At 44.4% G+C, this 19,334-nt stretch overlaps 1 protein-coding gene across 4 annotated transcripts in view; it reads right to left on the bottom strand.

Annotated features, from left to right (window-relative positions):
* Positions 1-18,948, bottom strand: part of SCML4 (Scm polycomb group protein like 4) — a 108,039-nt gene extending 89,091 nt beyond the window's left edge. For 3 of the 4 annotated variants that reach the window (XM_020892366.2, XM_070450014.1, XM_070450013.1), the window contains exon 1: positions 18,705-18,941. The gene's annotated coding sequence lies outside the window, so the exon portion shown is untranslated. Of the gene's footprint in view, positions 1-18,704 lie in introns of all 4 variants that reach the window. The other variant, XM_070450011.1, reaches the window with a different exon arrangement.
* Positions 18,949-19,334: the final 386 nt, after the last annotated feature.

Raw genomic sequence — 19,334 nt, 5'->3', positions numbered from 1 at the left:
TTTATATTCTAGTGGGAAGAGACAGGCAATAAACAAACAAACAAATATATGATAAGCTAGGTAATGATAAATGCTATAAGAATAAGTTAGGTTAAAGGGGATAAAGTCTGATGGCAATTTGGGTGCTATTTTATACTGATGGCCTGGGAAAGCCTCTCTTCAAGGTATATTTGAGCAGAGACCTCGAACTTGGAGAGTGAGCCCTGAGGATGCATGAATGAAGAATGTACCAAGCAGAGAAAACAGCAAGAAGCCCACAGTGATTATGTACTGGGTGTACTAAGACAGTGAGAAGGCCAGGATACTCAGTGTAAAGTGTCTGAGGGGAGGGGTGGGCGAAGAAGGGAAAGAGAGAATAAGGGGCCAGAGAGCGTAGTACACTGTAGGTCACTTATGAGTGTTGGTTCTTCCTCTGTGATGCAGAATCACCAGACATTTCCGAGCCACAGAAGTAATGTGACTCACTCTGGCTGCTGTGTGGAGAACACAGCTATGTGAATTCCGCATCAATTTACTCGTTTTCATTTTAAACATGAACATGTGTTGTGTACAACTTGTGTAACTCAAAAAAAATAATTTAAAATAAATAAATAACCCTCAACAGCCTGCTACAAAGTTAAGCCCTGGCAGAGTGCCCACCATTGCCTGGGGCCAGGCCCCTTGGGAAGGCAAGGTGGGGTCCTGGGCTCTGCTTCTCAAGTTTCATTTCAGCCTTACAGATGCAGGATACCCAGAAGGGTGTACAAATGAGACAGAGAAAATGGAGCCAGATTGAAATTGCAATATGTTGGTGAAGCATCCAAGGACTTAATATTGGAATCCAAACACAATATTTTATACCTATGTATATGTGTATACACACAGAGACACATAAAATCTTTTAATTTTAAAAGTTGGCCAGCCCTCCATATTTCTCCTGCTAGCAGAAGATGTTATCCAGCTGTCCCACTTTTTCTCGTCTCTTAAAAGGAAAAAGTGTGACAAAACTGAGGTTCTTGAGGCAATCCAGAGCTGAGCTGGACACACAGCCCTTACCTAGGAGGAGGCCCTGCTCTCATCCTAGCCTGAAGCATGAGACCAGCGCCGGTCATCTGAGCAGGTTTGGGTGAGAGTGGAGGTCAAGTTCATCTCTCCCTCTCATCCCGTTTCTGAATTCCTCCTATGTTTGGCAGAGGAGCCAATCCCCACACTTGGGCCCTCATATGCCACGGGTCTACACATGGTCTACAGAACGGTCTACAGAAACCTGCTCCATTGCTAGATATGACTGATCGCAAATTCTTCTTGATCTTGAGCTGAACCTTGCCCTCCGGAAATTTCTCTCCCCTGGTCCTAGCTCCATCTCTGGATTTACATGGGGAAGTCCACTTTCCCCTCCACAGGGAAGCTAATTCTTTGTTTCTAGAGGAAAATCATGGTGAGACTCACACCTTCAGCCTGTCTTTCTCACCTTGTCTCTCTCCAGTCCAGACCCAAAGCATGTTCCCCCTGATCTACAGACAGACTGTCTTGTACATACTCTTTCGCCTGGACAATCCCTTCCCACCTACGTTCTCTGCCCTGCCAGACTGAAAGTCATCCCTCCAGAAGCTTCCTAGGTCATTTTCGTGTCAAGACCCCCTACCCGTCCAGCAACGAAGACCACCCTCTTCTTACACTCCCATGGCACTTTGTACAAACTCCTCCCACAGCAGACCTCTCAGGGCCAGGTAATGATTGTGTGTGTGACTTGCCTGGCTCGCTTCTCTGCACCTCCAACCAGACTGAGAGCTTCTCCCAGGCAAGCGCTAACTTTTCATCCCCAGGCCTTTCATAGGGATGAACATATAGTTGATGCTGAATAAGTATATATTGAGTAGATTTATTATTTCATGAAATCAACCTGGGCACCTATGAATTTTCACATGACCTGAATCCTATATTGCTTTCTTCCAAGTCTTAACAAAGATGGGGGGGAAAGATTAATAAAAGAAAATCAGCTAGGCCTATGTCCCCAAGTCAGAAGACTGTTTTAGGTATTGTTGAGAACAGTAAACAGCCCCCTCTCCCCTAACCCCCCAAGGACAGAGGCCTCTGCCCTTCCTCAAGCAGCTAGTAGAGGAGAAACAGATCTATTGAGTGGCTCTTGACACATGCCAAGTGCTGACTCCATGCCTTTCATTGAGCTCCTGGCTGACTTCTCATAAATCCCTTCATGGGGGAGTTGTTTCCATTGTTGTTCCCATTCTGTAGATGAGGTTCTTGGTGCTATGTAAGTTGCCCAGGCTCTGTAACATTACAAACGGTGATGTGGAAAGTGTGCTTGACTCTAAAGCCCTCCTTTTCTAACAGCTCAATCTGTCTTTAAGACGGGAAATTATAAGAAAGAAACAGAAATTAACAAAGAGATGATGGGAAAGTTAAGGTAGCTGGAGACCAGTTGGATTGACGAGAAAAGGAATGGTGGCCGGAGGAGCTTCCTCCTCAACTCTCCTCCTTTAAATCTCTCTTTAAATAGAGGAGACCTAAGTGTGTTTCTAGGCAAAGTGTAACAGGACAGAGGGACGGTAGATTGTTCAAGAGAAAGAGCTGTGTGGACAGTAGTCTTGGAGAAGATGTTTGGGTTGCAGTGGGGCACAGGTAAACGGTTTAACCTGGGAGAGGGGAGGGATGTTACTTTCTCAGATTCCTCTGGAAGGAAGGGAGGCAGCTAGGGTCTGAGAGCTTTACATTGCCAACGTGGTTCATCCTCACCATCAACCTGTGCTGGAGATCCTGCCAGCTGTCCTTCGGGTGAGGAGACACTGGGTATGCAAAAGGTGAGGAGTGAGGGTCAGCAGGCTGGAGGGAGGGAGGGAGGACTGGAGAGCGGAGGGGCTTGGAGAGGGCACTATTGAGGGGCTGCAAACAAAAGGGCCCCACATCCTAAAACATCTGGCAATTTGGCCCTTTACAGAAAATGTTTGCTGACCCCTCCAGTATATCATCAGCTCCATGAAGGCTGGGACCATGACTTAACTTTTTCTTGCGTTCCAGAATAGTGCCTAAAATGTAGACCTGCAATTAAATGTTAAAATATGAATGCACGGGAAAACATCAGATACCATCTATTTTAATAGCATGCTTTTTCTCCCTCATTGTGAGAACAATTGAGACTGTGGCCTTTAAAGCAACACATCATGCCATTAGCATGCCCTCATTTTCTAAAATGTGAGGGGTGGCAGCCACTGCAGGAATATTTAACACGGTATCTAGAAACTCTGACATTGGACTGATTCTATGAGCCCTGATGTTTCTGTTAGATGAAAGCTGCCAAGCTACACCTGAAAACCCCAATGACGCCCAGACCCAGCCAAAGCCATATTTTCAACTTGACTTTGTGTTCTCCTAAACTATAAAATTTCCAACTTAGCTAAGCGAAGAGTTGACGTAAAGTTTCACATATATGGGCCCTCAGATCTAAGAGCACATGGTAGCTATAATATTGGAGACCTGATGAGAAATCAGCCTGGTTCTAAAATATAATGTTCCTAATTATAATAGGAACAATGGCATTGAAATGGACAGATGTTATCTCTGAGGAGAACCAGGATTGGCTGGGGATCAGAGAGCATGAGAGCCCAGGGATTCATGTGGAGAAGGCCACAGTTATGAGTTCTTGATCTACAGATTTCTGTCAGCTTCAGAAGAATATCTAAGGAAAAATTCATTTTCTTTTCCTTACTCACTGAATAAAATACAACTCATCATAGGGCCAGGAGACACATAGGGAGTTCTAGGCCTACTACCTTCTCTACTTCTTCCAAGCAGCTATGAACTTAGAGGGCCCCCTATCAACTCAGAAGGACAATCAAAAAGAGACTTTGTCCTCACAGACAATGAACAGGGGCTCAGTTGAAAATCCACGTGCTAAAAGACAGACTCACGTTAGCTTCAACTTATTGCACACCCCCTGTGGCCAGGCAATTATGTGTTATAACCATCTTACCTTGTTTGTTTCCAGAGCTACCTGTGATACAGGTGTTCACGTCTGCAGAGCAGTGGGCCCATCAGAGGTCAACATAAGGAGCAGAATCACCCAGCTGTGCCCTGAATGGTGGTTACTAAGTCTCACTGCCAGTAGTGAAGTAGAAACCAACTGGTGTTGTTACTTATGTTTGTTAGTAATAGTTAATTAGTGAACTTGACAAAAATTACTGAACCCCTCTTGACGGGTGAGACACACAGAATAAACTTACTCTGGCCATTCAGATAGACAAAGTCAGATCTGCTAGCACCAAAAGGGAGTCTCCTGCCCTTCAAGGATGACCTTCTTCAGGAGGCCTCCCTGCTTTCACCCAATTCTTGTACTTTCTCTTAGAGAGCCATTCAGGTCGGTACCTCAGTCCCCTGCTCCCTTAGGTTGGAGGTTATCTATTTCGTGTGTATGACTGTGACTTGTCACTGAGGGAAATCTCTGAGGACAGCCGCTGCCTCGCACTTGAGGCTGTGATGCGAGACTGGTGTCTGAGCAATCCATGATTTGAATCCCAGCCCTGCCACTGCCGAGGTGATTAGATCGCCTCTTTTCATCTCTCTGACTCATCCATCTCCAAGGCCGAATCACTGACCTGAGAGGGGCTGCCATATCTTTCTCTTGGCTCCCTGGCTTTTTGCCCATGTGGTGCTGGTAGCTGGGCAGAGCTTTGACCTCACCCTACAAGAATTGCCCAGCTTGTCTGATGGCAAAGAACTGGTTTCCCCCACCTTAGGGCTCAGGTGCTCCTCTGCGATCAATCGCTGGCAGCCAGAGCACGTGCATCAGCAACAGGAGAGGGAGAGGAGGGAAATTTAAATGAGTCTTAGGGGATTGGAAAATTATTTGGTGAAATGTTCCTAAGCTTTTTCTACTTAATACCCATAAATTTCAGGGGCCATGTGCGCTAACAGCTTTTGATTTACAATATCTTTATTCTTGCATTGTATTTATGCCAAATTATGAAAAGGTAGCAAGAGTCAAAAGAACCTTTTAAAAATGCTTGGGGACCCATCATGGGGTCGAGCCACTTCTGTCAATCTTTGCCACCACTTGGTTAAATCGAGGGCTCTGGGTGCTGACAGCTGAGTAGCTAATTGGTGTTGGACGCCAGCCCACCAGGAGTCCTTCTCTTCATAGAAACTTTTTCCTCCCTTCCCCCAGGCCCTTGCCTTGGGTAAGACCTTTTAATGGCTGCTGAGGGCAAGGAGGAAAGCCCGCCTAGGGTAAACTTTGTGGGGCCAGGTCTCACTCAGCTGCAACAGCACAGAAATATTCCCAAGACCTCTAATTAAAATGCCTACAGTCAACCAGTATGCTCCTGTTTCATTGCCCAGGGGTTGCAAGGCTCCCTGCTAATGCCGAACACAAATTAACTAAATGCTGTGTCAGCCTTTCTTGTCCCATTACAATGTTATTGTCATATTTATTAGCAAAATTCCCTGCTGGACACTGGCTGGAATATCTGAAAAGCAAGTTAAGCACTCTCCTTGGCTACATGGGGAAAATGCTTGGCTGTTTCCCCGCACACACATCAAACTCTGTGATTTGTGTTCACAGCAACACCCCGCCAAAGAAAAGCCGCCCTGCCCTGCCAATGTTGTCTGCATTGGATGGAGACAGTTCTCCAAACTTGATGGAGACAGTTCCCACAAACTGTAATTGTCTTTCATTCACATGACTGTAAAACAACTAGGTTGTTGCCACTGATTTTACTTCAAAGAACAGTTCTATTACCTGCTTGCTAAAATTTAACAATCTATAACACTTCCTAGAATTAATTACAGTGTCAGGGGAAAACAAACATCACGCATCACATTGCTCCAAATCACATCAGCCCAGTTGCGTGATATTCAGAATTCAGTTTACTTTTGCACATCTCCCTCAGTGACTCCCTCCTGCTTTGTCGGTCCAGCTGCAAGCCTCCACACTCATCTGTGGGAGACATATTTTACCCAGAGTAATAGAGAAGTTGGATGGAAAAAAAAGAAAACAAAAACACCTCTTTGGGATGCTTGACCCTGCTACTGTCACAGACACTGCAGCAAGAGCACGTCAGTCTCCTTGCAGCAAAGCCTGTTAACCGCATGCATCTGAACATCCAGGTCAAATTCAGGCCACAATAATTATCTTTCATTTTCAACAGGCTAATCTCTCAAGAATAAGAAGGAACTACAAGACTGAAGAGTTCAAGAAAATCTACTTAAAGGGATGAAATGTAGATTAGTAGTTTTCACTCAAGTAGAATCTGTATCTTCAAGACCTGCGCCCCCCCGCCCCCAGCCGCCAACTGGTGAACAAAGCATCTTAGGATGTCTCCCAGGACATTATATTAGGATGTCTTGTGTCCTACAGAGAGGGGCAGTATGCACTGTGGAAAGTTTCATCTGTCTCTCAGACACTGAAGATAGGGTGAGGACAATTACAGGCTCTGCTGATTTACAGCACCTTGTGTGAGTAAGGGCTGTCCAGAGTACCCCCAGTCGCAGGAACCCGCCTGGAGAAAAATATGTGTCTTCTTCAATCCCACTGAGGTACCCACCTCTGATTTTCTGGTCTGCTATAAAACTAAGTCAAAGAAGTCAAAGAGATAGAAATGTTGTACTAAGGACTTTTCATCCCACCTCCAAGGGCAGTTTGAACACAAATTCACAGAGAGAGGACAGAGGGTAAGTGAAATTGATGGTGTCACACAGCATAATCCAAACAAGCCCAGCCCAGAGGGGCATATGAAAATGTCCAACTCCCATCATGGTCATGAGACATGGACTTATTATTGCGCCTATGATGTCACGCTGTATACATCACATCTGAGCTCCTTGTCACCACTGAGCCAGACTTCACATTACATATTGAGACAGGCTGTCCAGTGACCCTGACTGCCAGGGTAGACACTCTCTTACCAGAGGACCAAGCTGCCTGTGACATAAAATTCTGTGCAGGAGCTGGCAGGGGTGCCCGAGGCACCCGCAGAAAACAGGGCAGCCAGCTGTGGGGTGCAGGGAATGGCCACTCCCAGGAAGACAGCTGGGAGTCTGAAGGGTGGCTCAAATCTCCCCAGAAGAAGAATCACCAACAAGGACATTCTCTGATCTAAAATCTCCTCTGAAAGCCAAAGAATAACTTCTCCAAGACACATTACAGGGAGGATTCAGAGGATCACAACCTCTATAGGTGAACTAAGCAATCTCACCAAGGATTTCAGCTCCAAACTCTCAGACCCTCAGTAGGGGTGGCACAGGGCACAGTGCAGTGCTTAGCCAACTTTAGATCCTTAGCTACAACTTTTGCAATATCTGTCATGTCTGAACATCTCTTATGATGGTGAAGTTTGCATGTCAGCTTGACTGGACTGTAGGACAACCAGATAATTTGGTCAAACGTTATTCTGATGCTTTTGGATAAGATTAACATTTGACTCTGTAGACTCAGTAAGCAGATTTGTTCCCTCTAATGTGGGTAGGAAAGGCTTGAACACAACACAAAGGCTAAGTAAGAGGGAACTCTTCCTGCATGATGGCCTTTGAGCTGGGACATTAGGTTTTTTCCTGCCTTCAGACTTGAACTGAAACATCAGCTCCTCTTGGGTCTCAAGTTGGCCAGCTTTCAGACTGGAACTATTATTGACTCTTTTGGGTCTATAGCTTACTGACCAGAGATCATGGAACTTCTCAGCCTCCATAATCATTTGAGCCAAGGTGGGAGTGGGAGGAAGGGGCAGGGAGCCACACTGTGCGGCTTGCAGAATCTTAGTTCCACAACTGGGCATTGAACCCACGCCATAGCAGTGAAAGAGCCAAGTCCTAACTATTGGACCACCAGGGAATTTCCTGCCAATTCCTTATAATAAATCTCTATCTCTAATCAGTCTATCTATCTATCCTCTGGGTTCTGTTTCTTTGGAGAACCCTAATAATATACCTCCTGTACCATATTTACCTAATAACTACTAAATCTTTAAACAGCTTATTTAAATAAATGAATTTTAAAATGCAACTCTGTCATATTGATGTTTAAATCAAACATTTTTACTAAAAATATAAACATATAAGCTAACTGTAAAATTAAGTACACACATTAAAATAATAGCTCCCCTGAAAACACACACTTCTGATGGTGAAAACACACACCAAACTTCTCTCACTTCAATTCCTACCAAATGGAAATCAACTATATTTTATAGTGAATGTTACCCTCCTTTTTTAAGTGGAAAATCCTTCTCTCTTAGGCACCAAAAATAATATACAACACACAGTACAACTCACAGAGTGACATCACTATGTGTTTTAAAGTGGCTACACTTAAAAACTACTCCAAACTACTTGTGGCTTATTATGTAGGTCTCATCATTTCGTGGGTCAGGAATTTAGAAAGGCTCAACTGAGCAGTCTGTCTCTGATCCTTGAGGCATCAGATGGGGAGGCTGGGACAGGTAGATCCATTTCCAGGATGGCATCTTCACTTGCATGTCTAGTGGCTCCATGTATCCTATCTCTTTCTCTCTCCCCTTGGGTGTCTTATTCTCCAGGGCCTCCAGAGTGTCTCATGGCCTGGCAGCCCTGGGGCAGTCATGCTTCTTGCGTGATGTCTCAGCACTCCAAGTGTGAGCATTTCAAGAGTCCCAGAGGCTCTTCACCTCTGCCCTGCAAGTCACATGCTATGAGCCTAGCAAGTCATTTAGGACAGCCCAGAGTCAAAGAGAGGGAATGAACCCCTACAGCTCCATGGGAGGAATGTCAAAGAATCTGTGCCATCTTTATTCCTTCGCCCCATTCCTGTGTACCAAAGAAGGAGAACGTACTCAGACATGAGGTTTCCACATCATAGATAAAAGTGTATCATGTATCCAGAACGAAGGCAGGAGCTAGGTCACACTGGAGCAAAGGCATCAGTTTGAAGTCAGGTACAGTCAGCTTTGAGACCATATATACCACTGACTGGGTGACCTTGAGCTTAAACTACTGAATCTCAGGGGGCGTGGGGGGTGCATGGGGGAGTCTTGTCTGTAAAGTGGAATAATGGTATGTTCCAGGGCTATTGTGTGGATACCTAGTAAAAAACAAAACAAAACAAAACACTTTAATCAGTAAGAATTAATGAGCTTAAGCAAACCCAGGAAAATTCTACAAAGGTATTTATAAAATACTGTATTTACCATAAAACCTACTCACACTCTGAAGGAAAATGAAACATAATAGAAAGAGCCTTCTCACTTAGCTTAAAAGCTGCAGTTTTTGGAGGAAATTCACCAGAAAGCATCTTCTCAGGATGTCAGTTACCCCCCAGATTCCTACCATGATATCTGAGATGACTCTGCTTATTAATCATGTAGGGAGCTGGCAAAACAGCACCATCTTCTTTCTAAGCCATAATTAATCAGGTGTTTGGGGAGGCAGGAGAGAGTGAAATGCATGGCAACTTGGCAGGCTCTGATCCTCCAGGTGCTTGGTGGTGGTGATAACACCCCTTGTGGAGGGGCATTTTAGAAATGTGTGGGAGATGCTTTTACCTGGTCCACAGCTGGGGGCAGGGTGAACTTTACTGGAGGGTGGCCTCCAGGGATGCTGAGTGCACGGAGCTGTCCCACGTAAGGTAGCACTGTCACACCAGAGAGTCACACAAGGGAAGACCTTGTTTTTCGGAACCTAGAACTAACTTCATTTACATGTAAACATAATGTGTTTCTCCTCGGCTATGATATTTCCCAGGCATTCAATCAGTATGTAAATCAAGGAAAGACTCTTCTCTGTTTGGTTCACAATTCCAAGAGTTGTTTACCACTTTGGAAAATCCTGTCCCTGGCAGCAGCGTGAGCTCATGCTATCCAAAGGCCCAGTCCCACTCATTGTTCCAGCTGCGCTGGGGGTGGCAGGTGTCACGCACCTGATCTCGTCACCGTGGCAGCATCCAGATCTGGGCACCTGCGCTGGAAGTGATCACAAGTCATGCTGCCTTCATTTCTCTTCTCACCTCACAGGTGACATCATGCTGATTTTTCTTAAATTATGAATGTGGGTGGGTTATATCATCTGGGAAATTTACTTCAGGATTGTAAGTGAAAGTCACTCAGTCGTGTCTGACTCTTGCGACTCCATGGACTATACTGTCCATGGAATTCTCCAGGCCAGAATACTGGAGTGGGTAGCCTTTCCCTTCTCCAGAGGATCTTCCCAACCCAGGGATCAAACCCAGGTCTCCCGCATTGAAGGCAGATTCTTTACTAGCTGAGCCACAAGGGAAGCCCAGGATTGTAAACAGCGTGTTTAAAAGTATTTGTAATAAAAAAGAGAGTTGAGTTTGACAAGCCTGAGAGCCCACTGCTTTAAAAAAAAAAAAAGTTTGCTCTGGATCAAAAATGGCTTTCCAAGTGGAAACACCAGGGAATCATTTCCTTTTTGGAACCTGCTGGGCCTAGCAGCAGCCCAGCCAGGCTCAGCAGGAGCAGCTGGCATTGAGGCACGGAAGAAATCTTTCTCTTCACCCTCACAGGTGGAGAGCCACGGATGCTTCATCAGCTTTTCAAAACTGAAGGCAAGGCTCATAGGGCCATGTGACCCACGACAAGTTAAGCCTCGGTTTCCTTATCTGTGTAATGGAGGTAAAAACAGCCCCTCCCATACTGACTTACTGTGTGGATTAAATCAAACAGATGAGATAAAGCATGTTTCGTGCTTTTCTCAACACCCCTGAGCATATGGTGCTTAATAAATGGAAACAGGCATTTATTACTGGGATAAGGCTGGGACCTGGCACCCTTTGCTTCATGCTTGCACCTGGACAAATGTCTCCTGGAGCAACAAAAGACAAAGAAATTACATGGGACTAAAAATAGCTCTGTGCATGTGCAGTTGAGGCAAATTATGGACAATGAGATAGAAAAACCAAAAATCCAACTGCCACTTCTTAAAAGTGGGAAGCAAAAGAAAGCTGCTGGAAGCAAAAGCAGGGTGCTATGCATGGCCCCTGCACACAACATCACCAAAGGGATGGGCAAACCCCACTGTGCCCAGCCCCTGGACACACCCCCTACAGCTCACCCCCCATAAGCAACCAGCTCACCCCTCCTCAGGGAGTAAGCAAGGGAACAAGGGAACCTGTTACTTGTCCGCTCCCTCCTGCTCTAGGAGGGGCCCCAATAAAGCCTTGCCTGAATTTCTTTCCTGGCCTCTGATCAATTTCCATTGATTAAGGAGGCTAAGAACATTACCATTTGTACAGCACTTTACAGTTTATAAGGCCCATTTCCATATACTGTCTCCTTTGAACTTTATGTACTTTATCCCAAGTAACCTTCCCAACAACTTCTGAAATACTGGGGAGAGACTGAGGCTTGCCCTGGGAGGGAGACCTTCAAACCCATTCAATCAAAGAATCTGGTGATCACTTAGAGACCACTTCTCAGAGTATATGTTTTCACTTTTAACTCTTCCCTTCAAATGTCAGATGTTTTTCCCTTAAGATCATTATTTAGGCTATTATTTTAACCTTCCGGCTTCCACTGAGGGGTGAGCTGGCTGGAAAATGGTCCAAGACTTAAGTGGATCCACAGTCTCGGTGTAAATTCTTCTTATCCTGTCCCAAATTTAGCAAGTGCACAAGCAGAATATATAAAATCTCAACAAAAGGACAGCTGGGCACTGCTTAACTTTGTCCAGGAAGCCACCTAAACCCACCCTGTCCACTGTTGGAAATCTACAAAGACCAGCTAAGTTTTGGTCCCATGGAAATATTTTTTCTTGGGCTTGAAAATGTCAAGTATAGTCATAAAAGCAGTGGCCTAAGAGAAACAGATTTTTTTTTTTTTAATGACTGTGCTGTGCTGTGCTTAGTCGCTTAGTTGTGTCTGACTCTTTGTGACCCCATGGACTGTAGCCTGCCAGGCTCTTCTGTCCATGGGGATTCTCCAGGTAGGAATACTGGAGTGGGTTGCCAGGCCCTCCTCCAGGGGATCTTCCCAGCCCAGGGATTGAACCCAGGTCTCCCACACTGCAGGTGGATTCTTTACTGTCTGAGCCACCAGGGGAGCCCAAGAAGTGGAGTGGGCAGCCCATCCCTTCTCCAGTGGAACGTCCCAACCCAGGAATCCAACTGGGGCCTCCTGCATTGCAGGCGGATTCTTTACCAGCTGAGCCGCCCGGGAAGCCCCGTAATGACTGTGCTCCCAGTTTATCCTACACTACTCTGGTCTCAGCTAGTCGGAACTCAATTTCTCCACACTTGATCCCAGCAGATCTGGGCTGCTTCCAGGGAAATGTGTGTGAAAGACAAGCTTTTCTGAATGTACTTTTTCTTTGCTATCAGAGAATTTTAGGTACTTTATTCTTTACTGGCTTCATGCCAAATGACTTCACAACTAAAAGGAGGGCAACAGAAACAAAGGACCAGTCCATTTAAAGCATCGCATACCTTTGGCCCCCACACACCACCACACACATTGCACCCCAACTTCAGTTTCTAACTTCAGTTCCCTGGAGAGAGTTTATATTCACTTGGTCTCATTAACACAAAACAGTTGTACAGCCTCTCACTGTGGGACCAATTAACTATTTCCACATTAGGCACCAACACAGTCTCACCTTACAGTCTGCTCTTATTATTTATATTAAATACTTAGTATTAATTACACTACAAACACTCAATACAAGGGCTATATTTTCACACTGTAGGTGATGATTTCAGGCATTAGAGCCAGATGAATTTTTTTCCCACTATTCCTATGCTTTATAATTATGTGCACCAAAATTTAAAGCTTTCTACAGCTTTCCACTTGAAGCACCTTTGCAAATGAGATTGTAAAGTGGTGAAATCAAATGTGCTTGAGTATCTTTTGGCATCTGTAAGGGGAAATGCTCAATAGAAGTGGGAACGCCCAGATGGCTGTTGACCCCCAAATCTCACAGCAAAGCCCCCCAGCACAGACAATAATGGCAACAGCATGAATCACACCAGTGACCACAGGTTTCTCTGGACTGAAAAATGATAGAACTGCATTCCGACAGTGGAGTTCTTTCCTGATCAAGAAATCCAATGCCTCACCCAACATTTTATTATTCACTTTAGGATAAAGTGAATTTAGGAGTTATTCGCTTTCAGATAAAGAGCATAACTTAAAAGCTAATGGTCTGATTAAACCGTGACATCACCATAATTTCCCAACAGTGAGGGCACTAAATCCTAAATACTGTGAAGAAAAGAGGTCAGCCTCTTTTCTGGAAGGCCACAAAGATTGAGAATGATTCCTACTGGCTTGTAGTGGTTCAGAAACGGTTAGACCCAAAGGAGTTAAGTAACACAACGTCCAACTACCAGCTCCAAAACAAAAAGCATGAATGCCCCAAAGTTGTTTTGTACCTTGGGTTTTTCTCAATTCTTCCTTTTTTCTTTTACCAAAACTCTGTCAAAACAGGATTCAAATCCTGATGCCAGCCCCAGGCCTGCTCAAAGGCTGCATTCAAGGCAGACCCCGACACATGGCCGCTGAGTGCTAACGTCAGTCCAGCAAGAGGGCTCAAGGCCTGGCTCGGGACACCAGAGAAAAACATACTCCTTGGCATTCCACCCTGGTTTTCTCATCAGAACAACCATGTCTCAGGATGACTTGTGGACAAATGTGAAAGGGAACATAGAAAGTCTTTCCTTCCCAAAGAAAACGAACGACCCATAAGCTCTGTGAGCTGACAGCCATGAGCTACTGTCGGCTCTTACTGAATCCTTTCTGAACTACACCAAGGGACACAGGAAGAGAGGGTGATGGTCAAATCCTCATTAGAAGAGGGATGAAACAGGCTCTCTCCCCTGGTTTTTACCTTGGTTCAGTGCTATTTTCCCTGGGATGGACTAGGACCCAACCCATATAGTCCTTTGCTTTGCCCAGATTAGCATTTGCTCCCAAGTTTAGTGCCCATCTTGATGAAAGGCTGTCTATTTCATTAGAATGAATTTCAGCCACAAGTTTCTGCTTTGAAAGAATTGGGGCTTTTGCTCTAGAATGGTCAGCACAGAGTGACAAGAAGGGCAAAGGCTTTTGTTACCAAAGATTCAGCTCCCAAAAGTTGAGTCACAGTCATGGAGCTAACCAGACAACATCACCACCTTTCAAAGTATAGCAATGACATTATTTTTCCCTGGCACGTTAATTTTCTCACACCAGCCAACTTCACTCCTCTGCTTCTGTGCTGAATGCCCTACGGAGACAGGAAGGCCACCACTCCTCAGCCCAACCCCTTCCCCAGAGGGCTCAAAGGAGGGTGCAATCTTTCCTAAAAGTACTAACACTAAGGGAAAAAAAAAGCAGCAACACTGGAACCAGCTTCCACTTACGTGATCAATAAATGCAGCTGATGACAAAGAAATGCACACCTGCCTCCCCACAAATAAAAATTCAAGGAGAACATGTCTGAGCTGGTGGGATGGTAAAGAAGCGTTTCTACAATTCTCTATAAATCACAACTGGTCAAACAGTAATGACAGCAATCCCAGGTAAGCCCCCGTTGTGGATCTCACAATATACTCCGGTTTCCCAGGGTGTCACACACTTGATGGAATGACTTTTCAGCTTAATGCAAAGTGAGAACTGCCACTGGGTAATAAATTCCTTTCTGGACTAAAATAGTAGTCCATGAAGTAATCACTGCAAGAAGCAATAGGTGTTTTATCTCAGTGGTGGCAAAGTGCCTCTTCAGATTGAAAAATGCTGATTTATTCCAGAATGCACAAATTATGCTGGTTGTTCCTCTCCATTCCCCACCCTGCCAACGGAGGAATGTTCTTGACTGCGTCAGAACTGCCAGCTTAACCCAGCAGGAAGCTTTGTCTCCAGCATCCCGTCCTATCCATCCAGCCCTCTTGACTGAGAAGTAACAGCCTACCGATGCTAATGTTTAAAGAACCCAGAGGGTGAAGAGAGAACAATTTACACCCATCACCACTTGCCTCTGTGGCCGGATAGCAGCGTCCCTCCCCAGGCTACCCCTGAATGCCACTCGCAAGTGACCAGCAGCCCCGGGAGTGTGTGGTGGGGGAGGATTCTCTGTAGAGCAGGCTGCTCAGGACTCCTCTGCGTCTTCAGACGTTAATCCACATAGCTCAGAATAAACCAGATTGCAAAGAGCCCTGAGCGCGTCTAAAACGGCCTGCAGCTCCTCTCATCAGTCTCAGTCAATCTCGGCATCGGACAAACCGCGGGTGAGAGTTTGCAGACATACTGAGGGACGAACCCTTGCCAGAACTGAAACCGAGATGAACGCAACAACAATGAAAAACACTTAGAACCACGTGGGCTCATAGCCAAACACTTGAACTTGGTCTGTACGTACCAACAAACGCAGGCTTCACCACATAGATTTACAGCAGAGATTCTAGCAGAGATTTGCAGCAGAGACTAGCTTGTGGCGTTCTTGCAAATGCAGAGGTTTTTTTTCGGGGTTGGGAGGGGGATGTGGTGGGCCGCCGGGGAAAGGTAGAAAAGGAAAATGAAGAAAGACAAAGCGACAGATGCAAAGGCAATCCAAACACTCTGAGCCACTGTTTCAAACTTCAGAAATTTTACCACAATTTGGGTGATCCTAATGGTCTCTGAATCACGTTAGAAAATGTCACAATAGACATTTGAATTAAAATCCAGTAGGTTTGCCAAAAGACCAATTGTTAAAAATTGGCAAGTTTCCAGAGAATTTACTAGGCTGCATACTGCCCGGGGCTGAGAGAATTGCTAATTCCAGAGAAAGTTAATTATCACCTTATTGATAAAGGGGTAATTTTTAAAGCTTATGGTGTGGCTTTTGTGACTCATTAATTAAAATTTAGAGTAATTTACTAGACACAGTGGTGGCTTCTGTTACATTATATAGGTACCAAACCATTTGATTTTTCTCCCAGTGGCTGTTTTTAATCCCCCTTGCCTCTCCTCACCTGTCTGCCTTTGAAAGCAGCAAAAGCATTAAAATCGCGTAAACCTTAAAAAAGCCTTTTGAGAGATTGCAGGATTAAGAAGTAAGATGTCCAGGGGTCACTCACACAAAGTTCTCTCCTAGAAATGTCATATTTGCCCACAGAAATGAAGAAGCACATGTGCTCACACCAAAAGGGACTGCTTTTACAAACTTCATCTCCAAAATATTAGACCAAATTGTATGCCCTCGATAATTTGATGGAAAAGAGTCTTTCCTCATCTCTTTTCTTTTCTCTCCCACACCATCCCCAAATAAAAGCAGAGGCTCAGTGGAGGAGAAGCCTCAGGGAATGAAACTGGAGGTGTCTGGGCTCTTAAGTTCCCAGGCGGTGTCGTCTCCTGCTCTCTCCGAGACGGGTGGATGGGGGTAAGCCACCTGGCGTCGGGGTGACGCTGCGGCTTCCAGGGGTAAAGCCTCGGGAGGAACCTCAACCCGCGGAGCTCTGCCCGGGGCCCCAGGGTGCCAGTTCTGAGCCCCGCCTCACCTCTGCCCGACCCGCGTTCGCTCTAAAGCGTCTTCAGGAACGAGTGAACATGTGTGATGTGTCCGCCCACCGCGCCAGACTGTAAACAAACCTACCAAACCCTGTAAAATCTAACTCCCCACGTGTGCATAAAGATGATCTCTCTCTGGACATCCCTTGTTTAAAGGGCACTTCAGCAATGTTTCCTTAAACTTGTTGAAATGTTTAAGGTCCAAAATTGAGATTTAAAAATACATAAAAGCCGCCACAATATAAGAGGTTTCTGCTTTTGATTTTTCACATCAATTAAAGTTTAAAATTAAAAAAAAACATTAACCCTATCTTTGTACTTTTTGGCATCGCTTGAATTTTTATAAGGAAACATTATGTCACATTTAAAAAGTCATTATTTTTTTAATTTTCAGTACAAAAGTTTTAGAGCAGAGACAGTACCTGGGGCTGGCTTGTGTTCTAGCAGCTTGACTGCTTGTATTACCTGCTCCTGGAAGAGCCCCTGAGACCCCAAACCCCAGAAACCGAGAACTATAGAAAGTGAAACTGCTTCTGCTGGTTTCACTTGCCTCAAAAACACACCACCAAAAGCAAATAAATGACCGAAAGCAATTTATTCTTGTTTTCTTTCTATTATTGTTCATTTACTTATTAGGTTTTGGTTATTGTTGTTGTTTTGGGCAGTGGGAGCTGGCAGCAAAATAAAAGTAATTTAAGTGGCACAGGGAAGAAATTTAAACATGTTAAACACAAAAGAACTGGGTGTTTGTGGAATTTTCACTTTTCTTATAATTCCACAAATCAAGCAGACATAAATTTACCAAAATAATACATAGCCTCTCCAAATACACAACTTACAGAGATAAAGAAAGTACATTCATATTTTTTAAAATATCTGTCACAAATATGTTTGAAAGATAGAGACTGTGAAGTCACCAAACAACTTCCCTAAAACCGAAGGTTCTACATTCACATTTTATTTGAGTTTAGACCATTCACTACTGCTTTGCTAGGTAATCTTCACCAAGTGCTGTTGCTCAAATACCCGCTTCATTTTTTCAGGCTAGTTTTACCAAACAACACCACAAAAAATTGCTGCACAGGAATATTACACCCTAGGTAGTTTACTTTTCCACACTGTAAATTCCTTCAAAGTTATTTTATGCTTTCACTCCAAATAGCCTATTTTAAAAAAAAAAAAAAAAAAGTTGTGAGGAAGAAAAAGAACTACGTTTCTCAGTTTTCAAAAATGGTTCCTCTGAAAAAGAAGAAAAACAGAGTGTACAACAAGTGTGTGGATTCTGAAGTGACTGGGTTACTTTCTCAAATACCACAATTTCTGAAACTAACCCCAAAGCCACTTTCTCAGGAAGCTACTGATTGTCTCGACCCTCTTGAGTATCATTGTAGAACCCGGAACCTCTTCTCCTAAACTGTTACAGGTAATGGAAAGAACTTTTGACTTTGCACCTGAACCATCAATCAAATAATTCCCTTGCAGCTGGCACCTCACCCTCATTCACTGTCCTGTCCTGTTCAGCAAGCAACCTGGATAGAGAGCTTCATGCTGCTGGATTCAAGTCACAAAAAGCCCCACCTGGGAAGGAGGTGACTCTGTATTTGAACTTGGGTAAACTGTTTCTGACACTCCACAATCACCTGGGTTGTTTTTTTTTTTTTTTGCCAAAACTAGCCAACACCAGCAACTAGCAATAAATAGTATTCTCATCTAGCCTGGTAGATTAGGAAAAACCAACACAAAGGTGTATGAAATATTCCATCTGAGATACAAAAATCAAAATTCAATGTTAAAAACCACTCTTGCGTGTTCACAACATACTGATTATAAACATTAAATTTTAGGCTAATATATTTTATCCCGAGATATACTGTAATTTTTTATAATTAAAAAACAAAAAAAGTGAAATCACCATGCCAAAAAAAAAGCGAACCAATTATCTGAGTTCACATTTGGGAAAAACAGTAACTCTCTACATATTCAAATGCAGAGTAAAAGTAGTGTATGCACACCAAATGGATAAACTATATAATTCTATACCACATTTCCCCCTCTGAGATCTGGCCAAGAAATCACTGTATTTTGAGTAGGAGGAACTAAAGTTTACCTGCCAGCCTCAGCAGTTTTAGTGCAGGATGCTTGTGCGTTGTCATAAAGGTAGACATGCAACCCAGGAGATCTGAAACAGGTAACCTGTCACGCTGACAGTGAAAAGAGAAGGATCCCATGTCAGCGGCACACCCACCGATTGTGCATCTCCCTTACCTACAGTTCGTGCACCAGAGCCCTGATCAGGTTCTTTACCAGGCCGGGAATGTTGACTCAGAAGACGGATGACTTTCAGTACATGCAAACCGAGTGTTGCAAAAGCTAATCTTCCACCCGTGTGTTAGTAGCTCATAGTTAGTCTCCAGCAGCCCTGCTCTCCGGCTGCAAACATCTCATTAGACTAATGCATTCAGCACAGGCAGAAAACTCGATTTACCATAGCTACAGCAATGAATTTCCATTACGATGACAGCTTCAACCACATCATGTCCGGAAAACCAGCCAACCACTGGCTTTTAAAGAACACACACATTTTACATGCAGAAAACGAGGCGCGCAAGTGTGTGTGTGTGTGTGTGTGTGTGTGTGTGTGTGTGTGTGTGTGTGGTTTCCTTCCTCTTAGCAGCCCAACTAGAGAAATGTGCAGTGTAGCTTTTTTGCCAACACAAGCTGCAAGGTAATGACACTTCTGCTTCTTTAGTAGTTACATCCTTGTAATAACCTGAATTATGTTACAATTGTCAGAATGGGTGTTTCCAACATTTCGGTTTTCATTACCCCTCCTCTGTTGCCATGGAAACCAGACTGTAACATCATCTCTTTGTCCCAGTCCTGCAGCAGTGTGAG

Source organism: Odocoileus virginianus, chromosome 19, assembly GCF_023699985.2.
Source record: "Odocoileus virginianus isolate 20LAN1187 ecotype Illinois chromosome 19, Ovbor_1.2, whole genome shotgun sequence".
Lineage (NCBI taxonomy): Eukaryota > Metazoa > Chordata > Mammalia > Artiodactyla > Cervidae > Odocoileus > Odocoileus virginianus.
The sequence above is the reverse complement of the archived record's forward strand: the minus strand, read 5'-3'. Positions and strand labels throughout refer to the sequence as shown.